Genomic DNA, 18,627 nt, shown 5'->3' with positions numbered 1-18,627 from the left:
CGCTTTCGGATGACTCAGTTTGGTTCCTCACTCTATTTCCAATTTCTGAGACAATGTCTACATTTTTGCCTTTAACATTTCAATTTAAATAAAATTTGCCAGACATTTCTTTAGAAACTAGAATAAAAGAATGATTTCTAGATTTAAACTATTCCAGAGCACAGAAGCAGACAACTCCAAATTCTTTTTACAAAGCAATTTCAACAATGAAAAAAATCTTATAAAGATTCAAATAAAACAAAAAATAAAAATTCAAAAAACTCAAAACACTCTGACTTATGATTGTTAGTGCAAAATTCTAAATAAAATAATGCTAAACAGGATTCCATAGCACATTATAAATAGTATTACATTGTGAACTAGTATAAATTCTTCTAGAAAAGCAAGGCAATTCAATATTGGGAAATTATACTATGGTCTATCATCCTAATAGAGCCACTGGAAAAAATGATACAATTATTTGGAAGAAGCATTAAAAAGACATTTCACAGAATTCAATATCACTTTTTTCTTTCTTTTAAAATTTTTTATTTTTTGAGACAGGGTCTCCCTCTGTAGTCCAGGCTGGCCCTTAACTCATTGTGTAGCCCAGTCGAACTCATGGCAGTCCTCCTGCCTCAGCCTCCCCAGTGCTGGAATTACAGGTATGCACCACTACACTAGCTCAATGCCACTTAAAAAAAAAACAAAAACAAAAAAACACTTAAATAGGAATTGATAAGTACTTAACATGCACACATATAAGTAATTTCATGTGAATATATATGAATAACTTGAAAGCATATAAATGTACATCTGAATACTCACATACATGTGCTCCAAAAGCCAACACGTTTGCCACCACATTCCAGAAGGGATAAATGCTTGACCTATTCCATCTACAGTGGGATGAGGCCCTTAACTGATTTTATTGTTATATTGGATGGCAAAGAAATTCAAGGAATTTGACTTGGAAAGAAATATATATTTTTACTTCTGTTTGGAATCTACATGATTATTTATCTGAGCAACTGATAAAATCTATGAAACAACTAGATAGAGAGCTATTCTAATAAAATAGCCATAACTTTCACATGCAGAAACCAATAGCTTACATGTAATTAAACACAGTTTTAAAGATATGCTGAACAATAGAAAATCTTTTTATCTCAGTTTCAGATAATATAATTTTCAGTAATTTTTTCCTCCCATTTGGGATGTGGGAGTCAGTGTGATATGTGTATAGAGGAATGGGATTGTGTGTCTCAGTAGAGGGTAAGAGGAGAAAACTCAGTGGGGCTAATGAGAGAAGTTGTTTGTTGTGAAGATCAGCACCTGACCATAAACTGTACCTCAGAAAAAATAATCACAGAAGAAAATACAACCAGGAGGTGAGGAGAACCTAAAAAAGGTGAAGTGTGAGTAGAAAGGCCAGCAGAGCCTTGATGTTTAGGAGGACCAAGGGCCAGGGATAATTTAGCTCAGTGTTTCTGTCACCTGCCTCTCAAGCACAAGGTCCGGAGTTTGATCCCCAGTACCAAAAAAAGAAGAAAAAAAGATTAAGCAAAATCAACCCATTTAAGGGGCCAGGGATTTAGCTCAGTGGTTCCACCTCCTGTCTCACAAGCACAAGGACATGAGTCCAATCCCCGGTACCAAAAAAAAAAAAGAGGACGAGTCATCTCGCTGGTTGGAATGAAGTGTTTGTTGGAAGGAGTGAATGACTCAGACCAGGAGGAGAATGGTGACCCAGGGAGTCCAGAGGGTGTGATGAAGGGGACAGAGACACTTTCAAAGAAGTGCTATGGAGACTGTGGTCAATCATGATTCCACTGAGTTTCCTATCTCTTCTTACCTCTTGCCCAAAGTCATTGAAAAGCTGGCTCATAGGCAGACCTCCAATGTGAAACTGAAATGAGCTGGACAAGTCTGTTACTTTCTCTGTGATGTGTTCTTTTGTTGACATGCTTGTTTCCCAAAAAGCCAAATACAAAGGCCTCTCATTTCACTGGATCATGTGGAGAAAGCTAATATGCAGAGGAAGAGAACAAAGGAAAGGATGAAAAAATAATGTTGGAAGTTGTAAAGAACCACCCACAAGTTGGAAGATACAAACTAAGTCTCACCCAGACATCAAAAATGCTGTTTTTTCAACTCCAGCCAAACGTGTTCCCACTTTGAGCCCTTTGCGGTTAGAATTCTTGGCCAAGAATTCTCTGCCTATGAGATTCTTCTGCTATGTCATCAGGGAAACCCTCCCTTGTTGTTCGGTGTCTTTCAAAACCTACTTTTTCGCCACCATAGCACTCACCTAATACGTGCTTAGTTGTTTTACTATTTGTCTTCTCCCGCTAGACTACAAAGTTCATAACATAAGATACTCTTTCCACTTTCCCCTTTTCCTTTTTACATCATATCCTATGATATTAACAGACATCCACTAAATATTATTTGAGTAAATACATGAAAAATAGTGAATATGAGAGCTCTAGTAATAACATCCTACAAATTCTTACAACTATATTTGGTAGTCAAGCCAATTTTGGAAAAGAAAAATAAATCTTGGACCACTTTTTCCCCTCTAAAAATAACTTCAAAATCTGTACTACATTTTTAAAGAAGCAATAGTTTAAATGAAAACATCTATACTGCATAGATTTGTTAAAGGGAAGGAAAAGATTTTTGGTTGGGGAGAGCACATCTACCCTAACATTAACTCCAGCCCTTTCTTTTTGTATTAGAATATTTTTCCTTCTAAGAAATGCTCAGACCCACATTTTTTAAGCTTCAGTGTTCTTCATGACTTTATTAGTTTTTTCAATATCGGGGAAAGATCATCACTTCATTAAACTTTTAATGAATATATTACTAACTAGTACACTTTCTATTAACATAAACAGAGAATAAACACAGAGAATAGACAGTTTTTAATTTGCTGATTGCATGATTTCTAATATTTTGAAAATTACATAATATTGTATCAATTGAATATGTTTATTCAATTGTGGTTTATTTTTAACCTAGACTTAGTGTTTTGTTTTGTTTTTTAATTTTATTGAGCTTATTGGTACATTTTAGGGATACAGTACAGTTACATTCATTGTTGGGATCATGTACCTCTACATGGGAAGTCTTGATTCTCATTTTTTCCCCTTACCTCTGCCCTCCCTTCACCCCCTCCTCCCCTCCCCATCTACAAACACTTTATTTTCATCCTCTCACATTTTTGTCTTTTCCCTTTTTGTTCTTCCCCTACGCATCACACCTTCCCTACACCTTTAGCTCCTTTCTTCAAATTTCTAAATGTCAGTAATCTTATTAGAATCTTATGCATTGTTGCAGAATATTCACACCAGGGAAACTATTTGGTATTTACATATGTGTGACTTATTTATTTCACTTAGGAGTATATCTTCAATATGTATCCATTTTCCTATGAATGAATCTATTCTCTCGCTCTTTATGGCTGAGTAATATTCCATTTTATAGAAAAACCACAACTTCTTTATCCAGTTTCCAACGGATGGGCAAATAGGTTGTTTCCAAGATTTAGCTATTACAAACTGTGCCGCTATAAACATGGGTGCACATACTTCTCTGTGATATGATTCTTTTAGTTCTCTTGGAAAGATACCCAACAGAGGGATGGCTGGGTCAAATGGAACCTCCAGTCCAAGCTCTTTGAGGTATCTCCATATTGATTTCCATAGTGGTTGCACTAGTCTGCACTCCCACCAACAATGGAGGAGGGTTCCTTTCTCCCCACAACCCCGCCAACATTTGTTATTGTGTGATTTCTTGATAGCAGCCATTCTTTGTGGGGTGAGGTGGAATCTCAGTGTTGTTTTCATCTGCATCTCTCGAATGACCAGTGATGTGGAACATTTTTTCATATATTTTCTTGCTGCTTTCACTTCTTTGTATGAGAAATGTCTGTTCATTTCGGATGCCCATTTTTGGATCGGGTCTTTATATTTGGGGGGACTGATTGTTTTGAGTTCTTTATATATCCTTGATAATAGTCCTTTGTCTGAGGTACAGCTGGTAAAAATTTTTTCCCACATTGTAGATTGTCTCTTAGTTCTGCTAATGGTTTCTTTTGAAGTACAGAAGCTTTTTAGTAAGATGAGATCCCAGTTGTTGATTCTTTCTGCTAGTTCCCGTGCTACTGAGGATTTGTTCATAAAGTCTTTTCCTATACCAATGTCTTCCAGAGTTCTGCCTAACTTACTTTCCAGCAAGTTTAATGTTTCTGTTTTAATATTTAGATCTTTAATCCATTTGGATTTTAATTTAGTGCATGGCGAAAGATAAGGGTCTAATTTTAATCTGTGACAGGTTGATATCCAGTTTTTCCAACACCATTTATTAAAGAGGCTATCTTTCCTCCACTGAGGATGGTGAGCTCCTTTGTCGAAGATGAGGTAGCTGAGTACATCTGCATTTGTTTTTGTGTCTTCCAGTCTGTTCCATTGATCCTCAGGCCTATTTCTTTGCCAGTACCATGCTGATTTTATCACAGTGGCTTTGTAGTATAGTTTCAAATTGGGAATTGTTACACCTGGTGCCATGTGACTGTTGCCTATAATGGCTTTTGCTATTCTAGGTCTCTTGTGGTTCCAAATGAATTTTTGGATTCTTTTTTCTAGTTCTGTGAAATATAGTGTTGGAATTTCAATTGGCATTGCATTGAATGTATATAGCAGTTTCGGTAGTATGGCCATTTTCACTATGTTGATTCTTCCTACCCAGGAGCAGGGGATATCTTTCCATTTTTTTATATCCTCTTCGATTTCTTTTTTCAGAGTGCTGTAGTTTTCAGTGTAGAGATCTTTTGTTTCTTTTGTTAGATTGATTCCTAGATACTTCATTTTTTTGGATGCTATTGTAAAAGGAATTTTTTCCCTTATTTCTCTTTCTGTCTGTCTGTTATTTGTGTATAGAAAGGCTATTGATTTTTGGGTATTCACCTTGTATCCAGATACTTTACTGAATCTGTCAATTAAGTCTAGAAGTTTTTTGGTGGAGTTTTTTGGATCTTCAATGTAGAGTATCATATCATCAGCAAATAATGATAGTTTAACTTCTTCCTTTCCTATCTTTATTGCTTTAATTTCTTTCTCTTGTCTAATTGCTGTGGCTAATGTTTCCAGAACTATATTGAAGAGAAGTGGCGATAGTGGGCATCCTTGTCTTGTTCCTGATTTTAACATGAAGGTTTTCAGTTTTTGGCCATTCAATATGATGTTGGCTGATGGTTTTTCATAAATAGCCTTTATTAAATTGAGGTATAGACCATCTATTCCAATTTTTTGCAGGGTTTTTATCATGAATGGGTGTTGAATTTTATCAAATGCTTTTTCTGCATCTATTGAGAGGATCATATGGTTTTTGTCCTTGACTTTGTTAATATAATGTATTACATTCACTGACTTTCGTATGTTGAACCACCCTTGCATCTCTGGAATAAATCCGACTTGGTCATGATGGATGATCTTCTTAATAATCCTCTGTATTCTGTTTGCTAGTATCTTATTAAGGATTTTTGCATCTATATTCATTAAGGAGATTGGTCTGTAGTTCTCCTTTTTGGTTGTATCTTTCTCTGGTTTGGGAATCAGAGTGATACTTGCTTCCAGGAATGAATTTGGAAGTATAGCTTCTCTTTCAATTTCATTGAAAAGTTTGAAGAGTAATGGTAGTAGTTCTTCTCTAAATGTCTTGTAAAATTCAGCAGTGAATCCATCAGGGCCTGGGCTTTTCTTTGTTGGTAAGTTTTTAATTACATTTTCAATTTCACTGATTGTGATTGGGGTGTTTAAAATGTTTTTATCTTCTTCGTTCAACTTTGGTAATTCATAAGTATCTAGAAATCTGTCCATTTCTTCTGTGTTTTCCATTTTATTAGAGTACAGGTTCTCAAAGTAGGTGTTCATGATCCTCTGGATTTCTTTCGGATCTGTTGTGACTTCGCCTTTTTCATTCCTAATTGCATGGATCTGAGCCTTTTCTTTCCTTTTTTTGATAAGATTAGCTAAGGGTTTGTCAATTTTATTTATTCTTTCAAAAAACCAGCTCTTTGTTTCATTTATTTTTTGTATCGTTTTCTTAATTTCAATTGCATTGATTTCTGCTCGGATCTTTATAATTTCCTCTCTTGTTCGAGCTTTGGGTTTTTCTTGCTCTTGTTTTTCTAGGAGTCTAAGTTTCATCGTTAAGTTGTTTATTTGAGCCCGCTCTGTTTTCCTAGTGTGGGCATTCAATGTTATGAATTTTCCACGTAGAACTGCTTTCATTGTGTCCCAAAGATTCCTGTATGTTGTATTGGCATTCTCATTTATTTGTAAAAACTGTCTAATTTCTTCTTTAATTTCCTCTGTAATCCATTGATTGTTTAGGAGAGTGTTGTTCAGTTTCCATGTGCTTGTGAAGTTTCTATAGTTTCTTGTGCTATTGATGTCTAGTTTGATTGCACTATGATCTGATAATAAACAGGGGATGACTTCAATTTTTTTGCATTTATTTAGACCTGTTTTGTGAGCCAGTATGTGGTCTATTTTGGAGAATGATCCATGTGCAGCCGAAAAGAATGTATATTCTGGTTTTTGGGGGTGGAATACTCTATAAACATCTATTAAGTCCATGTGTTCCAAAGCTTGGTTCAGTTCTATTATTTCATTGTTGATTTTCTGCCTAGTAGATCTGTCAATTTGTGATAGTGGGGTATTTAAATCCCCCACTACAATTGTATTAGTGCTTATTTGGTTTTTCATGTTACTTAATATTTGTTTTATATAGTTGGGGGCATTTATATTTGGTGCATATATGTTTATGATTGTCAGCTCTTCCTCTTGAATTGTTCCCTTTACAAGGATGTAGTGTCCTTCTTTGTCTCTCTTAATGAGTTTTGGTTTGAAATTTACTTTATCTGAGAATAAGATTGCTACCCCTGCTTTTTTCTGGACTCCTGACGCATGGAGAATTGTTTTCCATCCTTTCACTTTCAGTCTATGGACTTCCTTTTGCACTAGGTGTGTTTCTTGTATACAACATATTGTTGGATTTTGCTTCTTAATCCATTCTGCCAATCTGTTTCTCTTGATTGGTGAATTGAGGCCATTAACATTGATGGTTACAACTGATATATTTTGACTTATTCTTGTCATGTTTTTGTCCATTTGTTGACTCTTTTTACTTTTTCTCCCATCTCCTTTTAGTTTCTTGCCTTGCCTATTTGATTTGGTCTGTTGGGCCTCATGTTATTGTGAATTTCGTTGTCCTTTTCTAGGATATTGTTTAGAATTCCTTGCAGTGCTGGTTTGGTGTTCATGAAATTTCTCAGGTGCTCTTTGTCGTGGAAGTATTTTATTTCCCCATCTATTTTGAAAGAGAGTTTTGCAGGATACAAAAGTCTAGGTTGGAGATTCTTTTCTTTTAGGACTTGGAATACCTCACTCCAGGCTCTCCTTGACCTAAGGGTTTGTGTTGAAAAGTCTGCTGTGATTCTAATGGGCTTCCCTTTGCATGTGATTTGTTTCTTTTCTCTTACTGCTTGTAGTATTTTGTTTTTCTGTTGGATTTCTGGAATCTTGATTATTATATGTCTAGGTGTAGATTTTTTTTGATCGTGGCTAGTTGGGGTTCTATATGCCTCACTTATCTGTATGTCTAATTCTTCCCTTCTGTTTGGGAAGTTTTCTGTCATTAATTCTGTGAAGAGCTTTTTTATATCATTTGTGTTTTCTCCTGTTTTTTCATGAATTCCTATCAGTCTTATGTTATTTTTCTTTGTATCGTCTAGGAGTTGTTGGATTGATTTCTCATGATCCCTTACTGTTTTTAATAGACCTCTTTTTTCACGGTCACTGACTGCTATCCTATCTTCTATATCTGAAATTCTATCTTCGCAATCTTTTATTCTGTTTCGTACACTTTCAATAGAGTTTTTAATCTCCTGGATATCTGTTTGAATCTGTTTTATGGATTCCATTTCTTTCCTCTGTTGGGCATTCATTGTTTCCATGTCTTTCTTATGCTGAGTCTTCATGGCTTCTATCACAGTCTTGAGCTCATCTATTTTTTTCTCAGTTTCTGCTCTAGAGTCTCGAATCATGACTTCTATTTTGCTCATCATCTCTCTGGCTAGCTGGGAAATTATTTCTGATTTGAATTTTTCTAGAGCCTGATTGATCAATTTTGTTACCTCCTGTGCTATGGGTCCAGGGAGTCCTGTTGGTTCACTATCAGACTTTTCATCCTCATTTGTCCTACTATTTGCTATTGGTGAACTGGATATTTGTTTTTGTGTCTTGCTTAAGTGTTTTCTCATTTTTATTTTTATTGTTGGGTTGTCCTTCTTTAATTTCTGGGTATTACTTAAATCTTCCTAATATAGTTGCGTTTTAGCTTTTGAGTTTCTAATGACTCATAGACATTCTCGTTTTCATAATATCAGAGAAAACAACTCTTTAAATCAATCACCACTCTTTGTCCCAATTGATACATTCAGCAGCCCAATAGGATCAGGCACAGCTTGCCAACTGACCACTTATGGTAGTCATTAATGTATCACCTTTAACTCATGTGAATTAGATTAATTTCAAGAAGCAGCTCATAGTATGTTTGCAGTGAATATTCTTTTCAATATGGCATCTTTACCATTTAGGATGGGGGGTTCGACTTAGAACAAGAGGATTAGATAAGTGAAAGAATTAGAGCAGGTTTGAAGTGAATCCAGAGGTTGTAGAATTACCTTACTATCTTTACAAAGCTATTAAGTTCAGGGGGGATAGAGAGAGTGCAGGAATAAGGACAGGAATATATCCCCTTAACAGTAACAGGCGCTTGCCTTCCCTTGAAGGTACAGAGCCATGAGTGAGGTAAAATGACTGGAGAAAAGAACATAAAGAGAAACCCCTCCTAAAAACAAAAAATAATAAAAGAAGTCTGAGTTATTCAGGAACTGGAATAAAAAGGGAGATGAGGGACACTATGGTGGAGCAAGAGACTGAGTTGGAGAGAGAGGACAGAAAAAAGAAAGAAATTTTAGGGTGGAATGAGGAAAAAAGAGAAAAGAGAGAGGGAAAGAAAAAGAATTTGAAGGTCCTCTTTCAGGCTATCTCTGATCTCATATTATACCACATGCACAGTCATATGCGGAACCCAATCCCCTGGTCTTAGCTAGCCAATGGCTGTTCCTCCCGACTGAGACTGAACACAATCTACAAGGCCTAACTTTAGTTTCCTTACCCTCAGGGTTGAACTCCACTCCGTTCTATTACAGGTTTCCCCTGCCCTTTCTTTAAAGATGTTCAAAGTTGGGAGCTCAGAAAACTACCCTTCATGGGAACCTACGCCTCTGCAGAGTTGGTCTAAGGATTGGCCCGATCAGGAGCTTTGAGAATGGGGGGGGTTGTCGTGTGGGTGTTTCAAGGGCGCCCACGTGGCTACCTTCCTTCCTGGGTCTGTTGTCGCGCAGGCTGGGAGCTCGCGTGCAGGCCGGGAGGTCGCGCACCCGCCGCCAGGTGATCGCAGGCTGGCAGGCAGCTGAAGAAACCCCCTCCGGGGTCTTTGGGGCCTTCCTGGGTCTGTTGTCGCGCAGGCTGGGAGCTCGTGCGCAGGCCGGGACCTAGACTTAGTGTTGACAATGCATTTTATTTCATGGTTCGGTGTTAGGAAAAAAGAAATCAACAACAGTGGATCTTTCTCAGCACAGGGCTTTATTTCTAATTTCTTCTTGAATTCATACAAGTCAGACAGAAACTTATGGTGCCCAGACTCATAGGCAGAAAAAGATCCAAAGCCATTTAGATGCCATGATGAAAACATGACGTAATTTTCCTATTTTCCACCTAAATTATGAAGTTGACTTCCTTCTAGCAGTGAAGGAGAAAATGAAAAACCATCACTTCAGAATGTTCTCGCCGTGGAGGATGTGCTGATGTCATTCTTGTTGGGAAGTTCTCCTCTTGAGGGTGGTAGAGGGATGAAAAGTGTGAATAATCCCTTGGGGTAACAACACTTGCAAGGTGCCATCTGCCCTGCCCCCTACCCCAATGCCCACAGTCCAGAAAATCAGCTTGTAATATCCTATAAATTGTGAAGACTGAGCAATTGGAACCTCATTCATGCCAGAATACAGGTCTCCCAGTACTAGCACAGCTTAACTTTTTCTTGAAATGAAGATTATTTTAGGAACATGAATTTTCCCCCAAATAAATTTAAACAGAAAAAAAAATACACATGGCTGACACAAACATTTTGTGATCTGTACATAGATAAACATTTTGATTTCATTTCTTATATGCATACTATAAGATAAAGAGAAAAGAAAAACATAGGTATCTGAAGAAGGTAATAGACTATTTTTACAGTGTTACAGTTTATTTTCCCCAGAATGTAACTATTTGTAGCATTGATGAAGATAGTCTATCTCTTCACTAGCCAGCATAGTAGCCAACAGCTATTTGTGATTTTTCAGCCCTTGAAATAGAGCTAACGTTAAGCTAGAGCAATAACAGAGAAAACAAAATTTTACCTTATTTTGTCTCATGTTAATTTTCATTTAAATATTTGTCTTTGGCTACTGGGGAACCCAGCCTTTGGGTGTATGATTATTCCCTCCTCTTTTACAACATTCTGCCAGAAAAATTAGGAAACTGCCTTGTGCCTCCAATTCCAAGATCCCTTGGCTCTGCTATATAAGCAGCCCTGTACCCCTGTAATAAAATGGTGGCCCTGCAACTGTTTCAATCCCTAAACTAAGGTGACAGCACTTACATGATAAAAGGGATCTTGCAAAAGTGAATAAACTGAGGAATGTGAGATGGAGAGGTAATCCTGGATTGTCTGGGTGCACTTAATGCAAACGAAAGTACCTTCACTGGAAAGTTCAGCAGTACCCTTACCTGAATGTGGGAACACAGTTAGACACAGAGAGAAGATACATGGGTTGAGGGAAGAAGTTGAAGAAAGAAGATATTATTCTGTTGGTTTTGAGGATAGAGGAACTAATCCAGGAACCAAGGAATGCAGGCAACAAATGATTTCTGCCAAAGAGCCTCTAAGTAAATTGCACAGCACTGTGGACACATTTTGGATTTCTGGCCTTCACAACTGTAAGATACTACATTTGTGTTCCTTTAAGCCACTAAATTTGAAATGATTTATTACAGTAGCCATAGGAAACTAAACACTTCTCTGGAAAGCTCTTGTGTGCTTTGTATTGTGATGTAATAGCTCAGTATGGGATGATTCTTCATGGAAAGGCAGGACTCACTGGAATGTATACAATGCCAAATGAAATGCACTTGCAGACTTGTTTTATACCACTGATGTCCATTATACCTACTAAGACTTGTGCATTTTAAGCAAGAGGGTGCTTGTAGGTAAACTATCCCTGTCACCTTCTGTACTCAAATATGTATTGCCATGGTAGGGACCTTTCCACCCACCTCCCACCTAAACCTATCAAGACAGAGGCTGACAATATGAAAAAAATGGCTTTGATCATATTTTGTTTTACTATTTAGTATAAATTTTTAAATTTTAGTGTAAAGTTTTAAATTTGGAAATTAATCATTTTGGAATTGTTCTTTGAATGTAATGTTTGTCAGATTTTTACAGCAGAGAGAAGTGCCCTTGTACTTGTTATTCTAATAAAGATACTTTTTTTTTGCAATTTTCACTCCCTATGAGAGTCGCACCTAAGAGAAATTGGTTATTTGGAAGATGGTATGGTTTGAATCTTTGTTTCTTTTAAATTGAGTTTATTGGTACATTTTACATATACAGTACAGCTACATTCATTATTGGGATATTGTACCTTTACATGACAGGTCTTTGTTCTCATTTTTTCCCCTTGTCCCTGCCCTCCCTTCACCCCCTCCTCCCTTCCCCATTTACAAACACTTTATTTCCATCTTTTCATTTTCTCACATTATTTTCTTTTCCCTTATTACCTTTTCTCTACCCTTCCCACTTTCCCTATACCTTTAGCCCTTTTCTTCCCATTTCACAATGTCAGTTATCTCATTAGGATCTTATGTACTATTACAGTTTATTCACATCACAGAAACTATTCGACATTTGCACATGTGTGACTTACTTATTTCACTTAGGAGTATATCCTCAATATGTATCCATTTTCCTATGAATGAATCTAATTTCTCATTCTTTATGGCTGAGTAATATTCCATTTTATAGAAAAATCACATCTTTATCCAGTTTCCAACTGATGGGCAAATGGGCTGTTTCCAAGTTTTAGCTATTACAAACTGTGCTGCTATAAACATGGGTGCGTATATATCACTGTGATATGATTCTTTTAATTCTTTTGGAAAGATACCCAGCAGAGGGATGGCTGGGTCAAATGGAACCTCTAGTCCCAGCTCTTTGAGGTATCTCCATATTGATTTCCATAGTGGTTGCTCCAGTCTGCCCTCCCACCAACAATGGAGAAGGGTTCCTTTCTCCCCACAACACCACCAGCATTTGTCATTGTGTGATTTCTTGATAGCAGCCATTCTTTGTGGGGTGAGGTGGAATCTCAGTGTTGTTTTCATCTGCATCTCTCGAACGGCCAGTGATGTGGAACATTTTTCATATAACTGCTTGCTGCTTTTACTTCTTTGTGTGAGAAATATCTGTTCATTTCAGATGCCCATTTTTGTTTTTGTTTTTTGTTTTTGTTTTTGTATTTTTTTTGTAACCAGGGATTGAACTCAGGTCCTTGTGCTTGCAAGGCAGGCCACAGAACCACTGAGCTAAATCCCCAGCCAGATGCCCATTTTTGAATTGGGTCTTTATATTTGAGGGGGCTGATTGTTTTGAGTTCTTTATATATTCTAGATAATAGTCCTTTGTCTGAGGAGTAGCTGGTAAAAATTTTTTCCCACATTGTAGGTTGTCTCTTAGTTCTGTTGATGGTCTCTTTTGGTTTGAATCTTAAACATCTCTTGGAGTTTATGTGTTAAAGGTATGGTTCTCAGTCAGCAAAGTCTCTTGGGAGAAGGTGAACCCTTTGGGAGGTGGGGCTTCCTTGAAGGAATTTATGTCATTCAAGGTGCTCCAAGGCCACCCTGATGTGAACAGTTGGCTTCACCACATGCTCCCAGCCCTGATGTTCTGCCTCACTACTGGTGCAAAGCAACGGAGCTAAATAATCATGGACTGAAATCTCTGAAATCATGAGCCAAGATAAAGTTTGCCTCCTTTTAATTTGCCTTTCTCATGTATTTTGTTATAGTAATGGAAAACTGATTAACACAGAAGTATTTCATGGACATTAACCATGGGACACTTTTTGATGTATCTGCCAGTGCAGTTGGGTGTATGTGGGGTTATAGCATTGAACTTTTACCTCAGTATTATACAGATGGTTAGGGGAATCAAGCAGAAATTTAGCCAGTTGTTTGGCTGAATATATTTAATATATGTGAAAAAGCAGAACTTTTTTCTTAGGGGGAATTCTATTACGATGGTTTATTCTGTGTTAGCCCCAGTCATGACAAACCAGAATCAATTCCTAGATTCACAGAGGAGGAAATATTAGTGCTTCTGTTAATTTTTAATATACAAGGAAACTTTTCACACTTCTTGAAAAGGAAATATCTACAATACCTGCCTGGCAGCAGTGATAAAGACAACCAACAGTTAAAGAAATTAAATAACAAAATAGTCTGCAATAAATGCAGGTTTAGGCATGAGAAGTTACATTTGAGAATACCTTTTTGCTAGTGAGGTATAAGGCTTAAAAACAGGGTATTCATTATCAGAAATGCTCAGAAAGATTAACCATTTCAACATAAATGCTAATGGTGCAGTAATTTCAAGAGAATAAAGCAAGATTAGCATTCTTTAACCAGAAGCAAACTATAACCTATCCATTCTTCTACAGGACAATTGGACCAGTTTTATGTAAAACAACAAATCTGCAGGAGTGAGCTATTTGTAATTAAAATTAAGCATACTGAATCACTTCTTGACAATTTATAAGATCAAATGCCTATTAATAAAAAGCTGTATTTTCATTGCTACGACATTCTCTACTATATTTTTCATTTTAGATGAATGATTCTCTTGGAAATGATCTAGCATTACAGGAGTCTGAAATTTAACTTTTCTGGGAGTGAAAATAAACCTGATTGTTGACCTATTATGATTTTTCTGGCTTTTGTTAATTGACATATAATTGAATAATGAATGTATAATAAAAACTTTATACTGTGTTTTCTGTTATACAGAAATGATTATTTTATAGCTCTGTCCAATTATTGGTACAGCCTTAATTTATTAAAATTTGACTTAGAGATTATGAGAACTTCACTAGTAAATAACCATGTTGTGGGGTCGTGAACAACCTAACATCTATGTAACATTAAAGGCATCATCGGCCATATATCTTTTACTCAGTATCTCTTACTTTAAGCCTTACTTTTAAAGTTCAGCAGTGATCAGCTCCAGACACACATAGTCCATCATGCTAGTGAAAGCTTTCCTGCACACTCTGCGCCCATGATGATGATCACCCCATCGCCATCAGGCCATCCTGTGTATACCTTTCATGTGTGCCTCTGGAATATCCTGTCAATGGCTGTACAGTAACACTTGCCACATTGCATTGATCTAATCAAATTCTCACACTGCATGAAACATATGACACTCATAAATTCAATTCCATGTATAAACAAGGTACAAAATATTGTTCATTTTTCATGAGTTTTTCTCTTCAGTAGACTTTAATGCCTTTAATTTTCCAGCCTCTAGTAATATTAGTCAGTTTGCTTACACTGCCAGTTTTATTTATTTATTTCAGTATAAATATAAGGCCTGAAATCAAGCAGTAAGGATATCAATTCCATGCAAAGACAAATTGGGCAATATTCAGTAGTTGATGTTGAGGCATAACCAAATGAATGAGACAGCTGTTGTATACTATTCTAACCAGGATTTTCACTCGAGTTAAAAACTTTAAAAGATAATACATTTGAAGGGCCAGGGATTTAGTTTAGTGGTTCTGCCGCCTGCCTCGAAAGCACAAAGACCCAAGTTCAATCCCCGGTACCAAAAACAAAATAAAACAACAAAAGATAATACATTTGAAATAATTCATATCTAAAGACACTTGCGTGGCTGACCATTAACATAAATGATAACAGTAGGTAATCAACCAGATACTGTCTTCTAATAACCAAAGAAGTCACAATAGTGAATATGCTTATTTTGAAAATACTAAGAATACAAAAAAAGTAAAAAAAATAAGTTATTTGAATTAAGCACATCATGAATAGGTTTTGTGCCATCTTTACTAAAATGCAGCATTATATTTTGGTGAGAAAAGTCTGCTGTAAGTCTCCATCCAACTCTGTCTCTCACAAGTTACTGACTTTTATGAGATCAAATTTGTGCCTTGGGATCCTCTATCTTTTTTTTTAGCAGAGCAAGAAACAAGTGTGAAGGACACAGATGACAAGGATTAAGGACATTAATTTCACAATTTTATCTCTGGAAATAAGCTTCAAGACCTTTGGAAAATGTTTAGTATGTTTTACCTTAATATGTGCATCTCTGGAGGAAGTATTAAGAACAGATGCTTAAAAAAGAACAAAAAACTTTTGATGACCTTAAAGCCGCTTGATTATTTTTGTCCTAAAACATCTGTAATAGGTGAGGAAAAATTCCTAAACTGTTTTCTTTAATTCAGTAGTTAATCACTGTGCATTTACTGTGGATCTATTATGTCTCATGTGCAGGTCCAGGTCTTGGACTGATAATTGTCCTAAAGAAATTTAGAATCTAGATGAGACAGTAAAGTAATTTGTAGGTTGAAATAAAACTATATCACAGGACTATAAATCTAGCATCCTCTGGCTTCCTAAAAGATTGCAAATTTTAATATTCTGTCTTCCTACATTTTCAGATCCTTCAGATCCTTCATATCCCATACAAAATGTAAAGCCTTTTTGCAAACAATATGTTCAACAAATTGCCACAGATTGAGAGATTTTTTTTAACCAACTCAATTTAAAATAAACTGCCTTGCAAAGATACTAAAAGATTTTCCAGAAAAAAGTTAAAGAGTGAGGACAATAACAGAACAGTAGCAATTGCTGAAGTAGTAAAAACACTATAAGTTTTTCATCAGCTTTAAAAGTAATGATGGAAATATTTATTTCAATATCCATTGTATGAACCAAGATACATTATGTAAAGTTACAAGATCCTAATGATGAATGTAACTGTATTGTTCACCTTAAATGTACTAATAAACTTAATGTAAAAAATTCATTGTACAAATATAATAGACCTATTTGGAACCATTATTCAAATCAAATAAAGAAGAAAAGAGGAGATAGAGCCAGACAGTTGGGAGAATATTTCCAGCCAAGAGATATTCAAACTGCTTGGAGGCAAGAAGCACATTCTTTGTTTGTTGGATCAAAAAAATATTTATTTGTATATTTTGTACTTTCCAAAGATCTCAAGTTTACAACTATAATTCTCTATTGTGAGCTACAACAATTTTGAAATATTAAAAAGTACTAGGGCCAGGGATTTAGCTCAGCAGTTCGGTCGCCTGCCTTACAAGTGCAAGGACCTGAGTTCAATCCCCGGTACCAAAAAAAAAAAATTAAAAATTACTGAACAAGGATTTGTGCCTCATTCCCAACTATAGTACATGTATGTGGTATGACATTTGGCACATTTAATTTCACTGAATTGTCACAAATTTTAGTTTCTTCATCTGTAAACAAAGGAGCTCCGTAATTCTTTTTGCCTCTAAACTTTACTGCTCTGTTTCAGCAGTTTGAATTTTCTTTGTCCCAGGAAGTAAGAAGATGTATATTTTAGAATTCAAATAACTTACAAACATGGTGTGGTGATGACACACACTCAGCTACTTGGAAGGCTGAATCAGGAGTCTCTCTTCCGCCCGGGGGTTTTATCCAGATTAGGCAACACAGTGAGATTTATCTTTTAAAAATATTTTTAAAGGAAAGAAAAAAAGGCAAAAATATACAAAGGCAAAGCACACATGTACTCATATGAATTACAATAATTTCATTTCAGAGTGCTCTCAGCAGGCTAGTGATTTAAGGCCTGCAACAAAAATTGAAAATTCAACTGTACTGTATACCTAAAATGTACCAATAAACTCAATTGAAAAAATTAAAACTTCCTCGTGAATATTAGAAATGAATAACATTCTATATCAAAGGCCATGTAAATCTGCATAATCTGTAATAATTCTATGTATTTTATTTGAGTTTTTTTTCTGCTATCTACAACTCTTGAAAATCATGATGGTATCTATAGTCCCACCAAAATTACATAAAATTCATTGTGTACATATGAAGAGTTCATTCTTGTAGAGATAGTTGACATCTAGACTGCTGACTTTTAAAGAAATGTAGAACATGTCTACGTGGCATACAGGTTGTTCAATTCAAACATAAAGCAATGTGTTTATTCCCAGTGTTTGAACAGACTCAAATTGATTTTGCTCTACCATTTTAAAATTGACCAGGTCCTCTGAAATGATAGGATCAGTTACAATTTTTAAAGTCTTAGCCCAATTGTCCAGAAAAATACTAAGTATTCTGTATTTTAAATCACACACACACACACACACACACACACACACACACAAATGCAATTCAGAAAATCACATAATAATGGAATTCCTCCTTAGTTTGTTTCTTCACTGGTTGCTGTTTTTATTTTTACTTTCTGGGAGATGGGAGCAACTCTTGTTGTAAACATTTAATGGAAATTCTAAAGAATTCTGTCATATCCAACTTGCGTATATGCAGCTTAAGTGAAAATATTGCTATTTCCATAATGATAAAACAAGAGGTTATTTACTACATATTTCTGGATTGAGAGAATGCTTTTTCAAGTTAATGTAGCCTATATAGGCTTTTTGAAGCCACTTGTGCCTCTTTATTTTTCAGAATACTGGTTTAAGCATATCTAAAACTTTTTTAGTATAATCACACTGCAAATAGCACACTTGAATTGTTCTTCATTAGTGGATATTTTGAGATTGAAATGCAGTGATGCTTGATTAAGAGGATATTTCAGTTTCAGATTTGTGGTAAATGGTATACCAATTAAAAGAGGTATCTTATTTTAAAGAATATGTTTTGATAAATATTCTTAAATCATTATACACAGCAGCTTTATGTTTAAAGTACTATAACTACTTGTGTGCATTTGGGAGAATGAACCTTTGCTATGGCTTGTATTTAGATACCCGCCCCCCAAAGCTTCACTCACTAGTACATGGGGCTTTTCGGAGGTGGCTGGTCCATGGGTTTGCGATGCTGGATTAGAATGTGTGATACGGAAATTAAGGATGTGGGATAAATAAACTGGTTAGCATAGTTCTGAATGGAGATAATGGGTGTGGGTGGCATCTCCCAAAAGGCCTATAGCCTGGATGGGATAAAAGGGAAAGTGAGGCTTTCTGTTCCTACTTCACTGATTGCTGTTTCCTGCCTGCTCTGCCATGTACTGTTTCTCCTCTGCATTGCCCCTCTGCCATGCCACCCTGCTTTGGAGCCAGCCAACTATGGACTGTGAGACAAAATAAACCCTTTCCTCTTTTAAGTTATAGATGTCAGATATTTTGTCTCAGCAATGAAA

At 36.1% G+C, this 18,627-nt stretch overlaps 1 protein-coding gene across 3 annotated transcripts in view; it reads left to right on the top strand.

The window, feature by feature from the left end:
* Window positions 1-18,627, top strand: part of Cntnap2 (contactin associated protein 2) — a 2,025,293-nt gene that overhangs the window by 1,163,777 nt on the left and 842,889 nt on the right. The window lies entirely within an intron of this gene.

The sequence above is a fragment of the Fukomys damarensis genome, unplaced genomic scaffold (genome assembly GCF_012274545.1).
Source record: "Fukomys damarensis isolate Sample0158 unplaced genomic scaffold, DMR_v1.0_HiC HiC_scaffold_16, whole genome shotgun sequence".
In the NCBI taxonomy this organism is placed as follows: domain Eukaryota; kingdom Metazoa; phylum Chordata; class Mammalia; order Rodentia; family Bathyergidae; genus Fukomys; species Fukomys damarensis.
The sequence above is the reverse complement of the archived record's forward strand: the minus strand, read 5'-3'. Positions and strand labels throughout refer to the sequence as shown.